The sequence below is a fragment of the Leuciscus leuciscus genome, assembly GCF_965113295.1.
Source record: "Leuciscus leuciscus genome assembly, chromosome: 1".
Taxonomy (NCBI): domain Eukaryota; kingdom Metazoa; phylum Chordata; class Actinopteri; order Cypriniformes; family Leuciscidae; genus Leuciscus; species Leuciscus leuciscus.
The window spans coordinates 80606628-80616042 of NC_138725.1; the positions used below are offsets into that span (position 1 = coordinate 80606628).

The 9415-nt window shown below is 33.8% G+C and overlaps 1 long non-coding RNA gene across 1 annotated transcript in view; it reads left to right on the forward strand.

The window, feature by feature from the left end:
- The first annotated feature begins 4850 nt into the window (after nucleotides 1–4850).
- The window catches only part of LOC309473867, a 4900-nt gene continuing 335 nt past the window's right edge, over nucleotides 4851–9415 (forward strand). The window contains exons 1-2 of the long non-coding RNA XR_014197124.1: nucleotides 4851–5736; nucleotides 8793–9415. The exon at nucleotides 8793–9415 is cut by the window's right edge and continues 335 nt beyond it. This is a non-coding gene — a long non-coding RNA (uncharacterized lncRNA). The remainder of the gene's footprint in view (nucleotides 5737–8792) is intronic.

Here is a 9415-nt window from a genome sequence, read left to right on the forward strand (position 1 = left end):
AATTTGAAAAAGTGAAGGAAATGTGCAAAAGAGAAGATGTGATAATGTTACAAGAGACTAACTGGAAAGATGTGCATATAAGTGAAATAAGGAAAAAATGGAATGGAGAGATTTTATACAACAACGGTGATGATAGATTTGGAAGAGGAGTTGCAGTACTAATAAGAGAAAATAGAGATATAAAATGTAAAGTAGTATATAAAGATAAAGTCGGGAAATGTATAGGTTTTGAAATGGAATATGAAGAGAACAAAATACTTGTGGTAAATGTGCATGCACCACCGGAAGAGATTAAGAAGAGGGAATATTTTAATGGTTTAAGGGAACTTTTAAGGAAATATAAGGAAATTGTTATTATGGGGGATTTTAATGTTGTTTTTAGTAAATTGGACATGGCTGAAGGAATGGTTTTTAAGACGGATACAGGAAGAAAAGAGTTAAAAGGGCTGATGGAAGAAAATAATTTGATTGATGTATGGAGGGAAAGAAATGAAAAGAGAAAAGAATTTTCAAGAAGACAAATAGTGGGGAATTTTATTTGTAAAACAAGAATCGATTTTATTTTATGTACAAGGAATATAGAAAGTTTTTTAGAAAAAATAAGGTACGAAGAAACAAGTTTAAGCGATCATAAACCTATTTTTATGCAAATAGATTGGAATACAGTGAAAAGAGGGCCGGGAGTATGGGTTTTAAACACAGGGATTTTAAAGAATGAAGACTATGTTTTGAGTGTACAAGAAATCATAACAAAGGAAAAAGAAAACGGAATGTATAGAGAGGACAAAAGGATTTGGTGGGAAAATGTGAAGTATTTAATCAAAAAGTTTACCATAAAATATTGTGGGATAATCCAGAGATGCAAAAATGGTAAGGAAAGAGAAATACGAGAACAACTAGAAAAGGAATTGAACATGAACGAAAAAGATATACAAAAAATAAAGGAAATAGAGGGAAAACTGAAAGAAATAGAAGAGAAGAAATATAACGGGGCACGATTAAGAAGTAAAGCAAAGTATACAGTGGAAGGAGAGAAATGTACAAAGTTTTTCTTTGACTTGGAAAGAAGAAGGGGAATGTCACAAACAATTAAAGGAATACAAAGGGAAGATGGAGAGATAGTGGAAACAAATGAGGAGATATTAAAAGCAATAAGAGCATATTATGAAAAGCTATTTAAAGCAGAAGGAGTAAAAGAGGAAGAAAAACTAGAATTATTGAAACAAATAAAGACCAAAGTAGGAGAGGATGACAAAAAAGAGTGTGACCTAGAGATAAGAGAAGAAGAGATAAAAAGAGCAATAAGTGAACTGAATAAAAGGAAAAGTCCAGGCATTGATGGTTTAGGGAATGAATTTTATATAACTTTTAAGGATTTTTTAACTGGTATTTTAAAAGAAGTATATGAAGATATTTTTAAGAAAGAGGAAATGAATCAGAGAATGGGGATGGGATTAATTAAGTTGATATATAAAAGAAAAGGAGAAAAAGTAGACTTAAAAAATTATAGACCAATCACAATGCTGAATACAGATTTGAAAATTTTAACAAAGGTTTTAGCCAACAGATTGAAAGAGGTAATGCCAACCATAATCAAAACAAATCAAGTGTATGGAGTGAAAGGGAAGGATATAGCAGACACAACAATAAGTATAATAGATAGAATAAGGTATATGAAAGTAAAAAATAAAGACGGATATGTTATTAGTTTGGATTTTGAAAAGGCCTTTGACAGAGTAGAACATGATTATTTATTTGAGATTTTAAGAGGGTATGGGTTTGGGGAAAGCTTTATCAAATGGATTACAATTTTATATAAAGGAGCAATAACAAGAATAAAATGTAATGGTTTTTTAACAGAATGTTTTAAATTAACTAGGTCAATAAGACAAGGATGTCCACTATCAGCACTTTTATATTCATTAATTGCAGAACCATTGGGATTAGCTGTAAAAATAGATAAAGAAGTAAGAGGGATAGACATTGAAGAGAGTGGGGAAAATGAAAAAATATTTCAATACGCAGATGATACAACGATAATGGTTAAGGATATAGAGAGTGTTAAAAAGGCAATGGAAGTGGTACAGACGTTTTGTAGGGGATCTGGGAGCAAGATAAATGAAGAGAAAACAGTATATATGAGATTTGGAAGAGTGAGTGTTTTAGCAAATGATTTTAATTTTAAAGAATCAAAGGAAATAAAGATTTTAGGTGTTTTAATAGGGAAAGACGAAAAGTATGTTAAAGAAGTAATGTGGGAAGAAATATTAGGAGGAATTGAAAGAAGGTTAACTTTTTGGAAATTGAGGACTTTAAGTTTAAAAGGGAAGGTTTTAATTGTAAATGTTTTAATGGTAGCAAAGCTATGGTATGTTTTATATGTGACTTCTATGCCGATGTGGGTGGAAAAAAGGCTGAAAAAATGTTTTTTGGATTTTATATGGGATGGAAAACCACCAAGAATTGCATATAATACTGTAATAGGTGAAGTAGGAAAGGGAGGGATGGGATTGATAGATGTGGAACAAAGAAAAAATAGCTTAAGAGTTAAAGTAATAAAAAAGTATCTAGATGAGAAAAGTAAAACAGCATGGAAAAAGACAATGGAATATTTTTTAAATAAATGTGGGAATTTTAATTTGGGAGATAATATTTTATGGATGAAAACTAAGAATTGGATGATGGAAGGAATGCCAGATTTTTACAAAGAATTGATGAGTGCTTGGGGGAAATTTCTAACTATTGTTAATTTTAATCTTCAAGGTAGAGAGAGCATTTTAAACCAGCCTTTATTCTTAAACAGCGGCATTTTAAATCAGGGGAAAGTGATTTTTTTAAAGAAATGGTGGGATGTTGGGATCACAAGAGTCAGAGATATTTTATATGAATTTAAAGAGGGATTTTTACCATTACAGTATATAATAGATACAATGGAAGTGGCAAAAGAGGATTTTAATGAACAAGAACTAAAAAATAAGTATGAAATAATGAAAGAAGCAATACCTAAGGAGTGGATAAAAAGAATAGAAAATATGGAAGAAGAGAAACAAGGGAAAGAAGTGTATGTAGAGTTGAGAGACAAACTATATGATTTTAATGAATGTACTGTGAAAATGTTTTACTGTTTTTTTAGAGAGGGGGTTTTTAAGAAACCAAAGGTTAATGAGTACTGGGTACAGAAATATGACGACTTAAAAGAAGATGACATATGGAATAACATGAAGGGTAAAATGATAGAGGCAAAATTGGAGAGTTTGGAGTATTTAATTAGACACAGAGCAATTTTCACTGACATTATATTGAAAAAAATCGGAATGGAACTAAGTGAAACATGTAAAGTGTGTAATGTTGAAGATGAAAGTTTTTTACACTTGTTTTTAAATTGTAGAGAATTGGTAGATTTTATGGAAAAAGGTAGACGACTGATTGAAATACTGAGAGGGGAACAAAATGAGAAAACTGTAGAATGGAATAGAGTGGTGATGTTTGGGATGGAAGAAAAGGGTAAAAACAAAAGTTTTATTAATCTGTGTGTAATGTTAATGAAAAGTGCAATATGGGAGAGAAGAATTGTAGCAAAAAAGGAAAAAATCGTGTTGGATGTTTGGGCTGTGTTTAAAAGGAAAACTGAATTATATATTGAAAGATTGTATGAGTATTTTAAATATGAAAATATGTTGGATGCTTTTTATGATGTTTTTACCCCAAAAGTTTGTTGTGTTTTAAAAGATTTAATGTGGAAGCTGCCGGGAACCGGAGGAGATTTTTAAATAATGTATGTAAAAGAGAGATATGTGATGTAGAGATGATTGTGGAAAGACAATTTGTAAAAAAAAAAAAAAAAAAAAAAAAAAAAAAAAAAAAAAAAAGAACGCCCGATCTCGTCTGATCTTGGAAGCTAAGCAGGGTCGGGCCTGGTTAGTACTTGGATGGGAGACCGCCTGGGAATACCAGGTGCTGTAAGCTTTTTAGTTTACTTCACTAATGTTCTAACCTTTTAAATAGCCCGTTTTTGGCAGCAGAATTCGCTTACGGCCATACCACTTTGAGGGCGCTAGAGAGCTCACAGGAAGTGACGTGGCAGTAGTTGGGAGAGGAAGGCTCTCCTCCATTTTGTGTTTTTTCAATTTTTGTTTGTTTGTTTTTTAGTGTTTTTTGTTTGTTTTTTTGGCATTTTTCTTTTTTTTTAAAACCACCTAACAGCAGCATATCGCTGTCTGGAGGGTGGTTGATCTTTCTTTTTCCCCAAATGGACGGATTATCTGGTATCGACTCGGAACTGGCTGGAGAGACACGAATGGCAAACGACAATGGACTGGCAGGAGGAACACGCACGGCAAACGACATTGGACTGGCTGGAGGAACACGCACGGAAAACGACACTGGACTGGCTGGAGGAACACGCATGGCAAACGACACTGGACTGGCAGGAGGAACGCGCACGGCAAACGACACTGGACTGGCTAGAGGAAGACGCACGGCAAACGACACTGGACTGGCTGGAGGAACACGCATGGAAAACGACACTGGACTGGCTAGAGGAAGACGCACGGCAAACGACAATGGACTGGATAATCGACCACGAGTCAGAAACGGAAAGAACCAAGATGTGAGAGAGAAGTTAAATGAAAGAAAATATTTAAAGGAGGCTACAGTGATTGTGAACGTAGAGAATGTGATCGAGGTAAGAGCGGAAGATATCATCAAAGTAGTAACGGAACAATGTGGACATGGGCAAATTTTAGCGCTAAGGCCAAGACAAGGAAAGGAATATGAACTGACAATGGAAAAAGAAGAAATGTGTGACAAACTGACTGATGGACTGGTAATAAAAGGAGTGAAATGTGAGGTAAAGAATCTGCAAAATCGAGAATATGTTGTTTCCTTCATGCACCTGCCCGTCTACCTTGATGACAAAGACATTTTGGGAAAATTAGAAGGATGGGGAGTTAATCCTGTTTCAAAGATAAAAAGAAGATTCTACCCGGGCACTGACATTGAGGATGGAACAAGGTTCCTAAAAGTGAATTTCCCCAAGGAAGTGGCATCGCTGCCATACAGCACAAGGCTGGAAACAGCAGAAGGGCAGCAGCATTTTAGGGTGATGCACAGTCACCAGGTGAAGACCTGTAGGCTGTGCATGAGCCCAGAACACATGCTAAAGGAATGCCCGGATTTTAAGTGCTATAAATGTGAGGAGAGGGGACACTTTGCAAGAGATTGCAACGCTGTCAGATGCCCGGATTGCAAAGAAACTTTAAACAAATGTGAGTGTTGGATGGAGGAAGAGGCAGGAGGTAGGAACAATCAGGTGGACGGACAGGTGCATGAAGGAAACAACGAGGAGGAAGGACAAATCGATGAAGGACAAGAGGAAGAAAATGTACAACAAAAAGGAGGAACGAGCAACAGAGAGGAAGGAGAAGGCGAAAAAGAGATCGATAAAGATAAAGATAAAGAACAAACAATGGAGCAGGACACGCAATGGACAGCAATGGAAATATCGGAGAGTTTTAAAAGTTATCGGGATGATGTGGAGAAAGATGGACAAGGAAGGAAGGATCAAAGTAAAGAGATGGAAAGTGAAGAAGAAATAACAATGGACAATATGGATAAAGACGGAGAGGGGAGAGGACAAATAAGAAGGAGATCATTAAAGGTAACACCAAATCTGGAAAATGCAAGAAAAAAGACTATGACAAGGAGCCAAAATGAAAGTGCAAACAGATATGAAGTGTTAAAGGGTCTGGAGGGAGAAAATGGAGAATAATGGTTTTTAGGTATTTATTTGTATTTCTTTTAATGGTTTTAAGCTGTGTTACTTTTAATGCAAGGGGACTGATGGACATGAGAAAATTTGAAAGAGTGAAAGAAAAATGTAAAAGAGAAGACATTATTGTTTTACAGGAAACAAATTGGAAAGAGAGTGTGATGATGGAATACAAAAAGAGATGGGAAGGAGGAATTTTATACAATAATGGAGATGGGAGGCTGGGGAGAGGTGTGGCTTTTTTAATGAAGGATGATGTTTTTAAAGCAAGCAAAATTATATACAAAGATACGATGGGGAAATGTATGGTGGTTGAGACAAAACATGGAGGAAGAGAATTGATTTTAGTAAATGTACATGCACCAACAGAGGAGAAGGAAAAGAAAGAGTTTTTTAATGTTTTAAGAAATATTGTAAAGAAGTATAAGGAAATAATAATGATGGGGGATTTTAACACGGTTTTTAGTAAACAAGACATGGCAGAAGGAATGGTGTTTAAATCTGATACAGGGAGAAAAGAATTAAAAGTATTAATGGCAGAAAATAATATGATAGATGTGTGGAGAGAAAGAAATGAAAAGAAAAAAGAATTTTCAAGGAGACAAATAGTAGGGAATTTTGTGTGCAAAACAAGAATTGACTTTATTTTATGTACAAGGAATGTGGAGAATTTTATCGAAAATATTAAGTACGAAGACACAAGTTTTAGCGATCACAGTTTTTTATTTTTTAAAATGGATTGGAATAAAGTGCAAAGAGGGCCAGGAATATGGGTTTTAAATACAAAAATGTTACAAAATGAAGACTATGTTTTAAAGGTTAAAGGAATTATAGAAAAAGAAAAGCACAATGAAATGTATGAAGAAGATAAGAGAATATGGTGGGAGAACGTAAAGTTTTTAATAAAAAAATTCTCGATTAAGTATTGTAGTATAATACGCAAATGCAAAAGATACAAAGAAAAAGAAATAAAGGAAAGTTTGGAAGTGGAATTGAATAAAGAAAATAAAGATATACAAAAGATCAAGGAAATGGAGGAAAAACTGAAAGAAATAGAGGAAAAAGAATATGAGGGGGCGAGGTTAAGAAGTAAAGCTAAATATATGGTGGAGGGAGAAAAATGCACAAAGTTCTTTTTTGATTTGGAAAAAAAGAAAGGGAAAGCTGAAACGATAAAAGAGATAAGAGGAAAAAATGGGGAAATTGTGGAAGGGAATGAAAAAATGTTAGAAGAAATAAGGAATTTTTATGAAGATCTTTTTAGTACAAGGGGTGTAGAAGAAAATGAAAAAAGGGAATTGTTGAATCAGATAAAAGCAAAAATAAGCGAGGAAGATAGAAAAGAATGTGATCAAGAAATCAGAGAAGAAGAGATAGAAAGAGCAATAAAGCAGCTGAATAAAAAGAAAAGTCCAGGAATAGATGGTTTGGGAAGTGAATTTTATATATGTTTTAAAGAGATTGTAACCAAGATTTTAAGGAAGTTTTTAGAGAAATTTTTGAAAAAGAAGAAGTTAATGAAAGAATGGGGATGGGGATTACAAAACTGATATATAAAAAGAAAGGAGAAAAAGTAGATTTAAAAAACTACAGGCCGATCACAATGCTGAACACAGATCTTAAGATTTTAGCGAAAGTTTTAGCAAACAGATTAAAAGAAGTAATGCCAAGTATAATTGAAACAAACCAAGCGTACGGAGTAAAAGGAAGGGATATAGCGGATATAACAATGAGCATAAGAGACACAATATGGTACATGAAAGAAAAAAAGGAAGATGGATACGTAATTAGTTTAGATTTTGAAAAAGCTTTTGATAGGGTTGAGCACGGGTATTTATTTGATGTTTTAAAGAATTTTGGTTTTGGGGGGGATTTTATCAAATGGATTGAGATTTTATATAAGGGTGCTTTAACAAGAATAAAATGTAATGGGTTTTTAACAGAATGTTTTAAAATCACAAGATCAATAAGACAGGGTTGTCCGCTTTCAGCGTTATTATATTCACTTGTATCGGAACCGTTAGGATTAGCTATAAAACAAAAAGAAGGAATAATTGGAATTGAAATTGAGGAAAACAAAGCTGAAGGGAAGGTTTTTCAATATGCTGATGACACTACAATAATAGTCAAAGGAAAGGAGAGCGTCAAAGAAGTTATGAAGGTTGTAGAAGAATATTGTAAAGGATCTGGTAGTAAAGTAAATGAGGATAAGACGGTATATATGAGATTTGGTAAAGCTATGGTTTTAAGGGATTGTTTTAATTTCAAGGAAGTGGAAGAAATTAGGATTTTAGGAATTTTAATGGGGAAAAATGAGAGGAAAGTAAGAGATGAAATGTGGGAGCAACTAGTAACAGAAATAGAGAGAAGATTAAATTTTTGGAAATTGAGAACATTAAATTTGAAAGGGAAGGTTTTAATTTTGAATGTTTTAATGGTTTCTAAGCTATGGTATGTTTTATATGTGTCGGAGATGCCATTGTGGACTGAAAAGAAGTTGAAGAAATGTTTTCTTGACTTTTTATGGGAGGGGAAACCAGCAAGAATAGCTTTTAACACGATTTTAGGGGCGGTAGACAAGGGGGGTTTAGGTTTAATGGATGTGGAACAAAGAAAAAATAGTTTGAGAGTGAAAATAGTGAAGAAATACCTACGAGATGAGGGAAAACCAGAGTGGAAAAAGACGATGAAATATTTTTTAAACAAATGTGGGAATTTTAACATGGGGGATGGAATTTTATGGATGAAAACGAAGATTTGGATGACAGAATGCTTACCAGAGTTTTATAGAGAAATTTTTAGTGCCTGGGGGAAATTTTTAGCCAAAGTCGAGTATGATCCACATGGGAGAGAAAATATTTTAAATCAACCTCTGTTCTTAAACAAAAACATTTTAAACCAAGAGAAAGAAATGTTTTTAAAGAAATGGATGGAAGTGGGGATAACAAGAGTAAGAGACGTTTTATATGAATTTAAAGAAGGTTTTTTACCGACACAATTTATTGTGGATGCAATGGAGGAGGCAAAAGAGGATTACAGTGAACAAGGGATTATAAATAAGTATGAAATCATTAAAAGTGCAATACCCGAAAAGTGGATTAAAAGAATAGAAAGTATGGAAGGAGAGCCAAATGAGAAAGGTATTTATGTGAAGTTAGGGGGAAAACTGTATGATTTTAATGAATGTACTATGAAAATGATTTATTGTTCTTTTAGAGATGGTGTTTTTAAAGAGCCGATTGCAAATGGATACTGGGTGCAGAAATTCAAAGATTTAAAAGAAGAGTGTATATGGAGAAACATGAGGGGGAGGTGTGTGGAAACAAAATTGGGATGTTTGGAGTATTTTATAAGGCATAAAGTGGTTTTTACTGAGGTTATTTTAAATAAAATAGGTTTTGAAGAAAACGCTCTGTGTAAAGTGTGCCAGGAAAAGGAAGAGTGGATTTTACATATGTTTTTATATTGTAAAGAACTGGAGGAATTTTTAGAAAAATGTAAATGTTTAATTAAAGATTTGACTGAGGAGTGGGATGAAAATGTAATGGAATGGAACAGGGTGGTGATGTTTGGTTGGGAAAAGAAGTGTCAAAACAAAAGTTTTATTAATCTGTGTGTAATGTTAATGAAAAGTGCAATATGGGA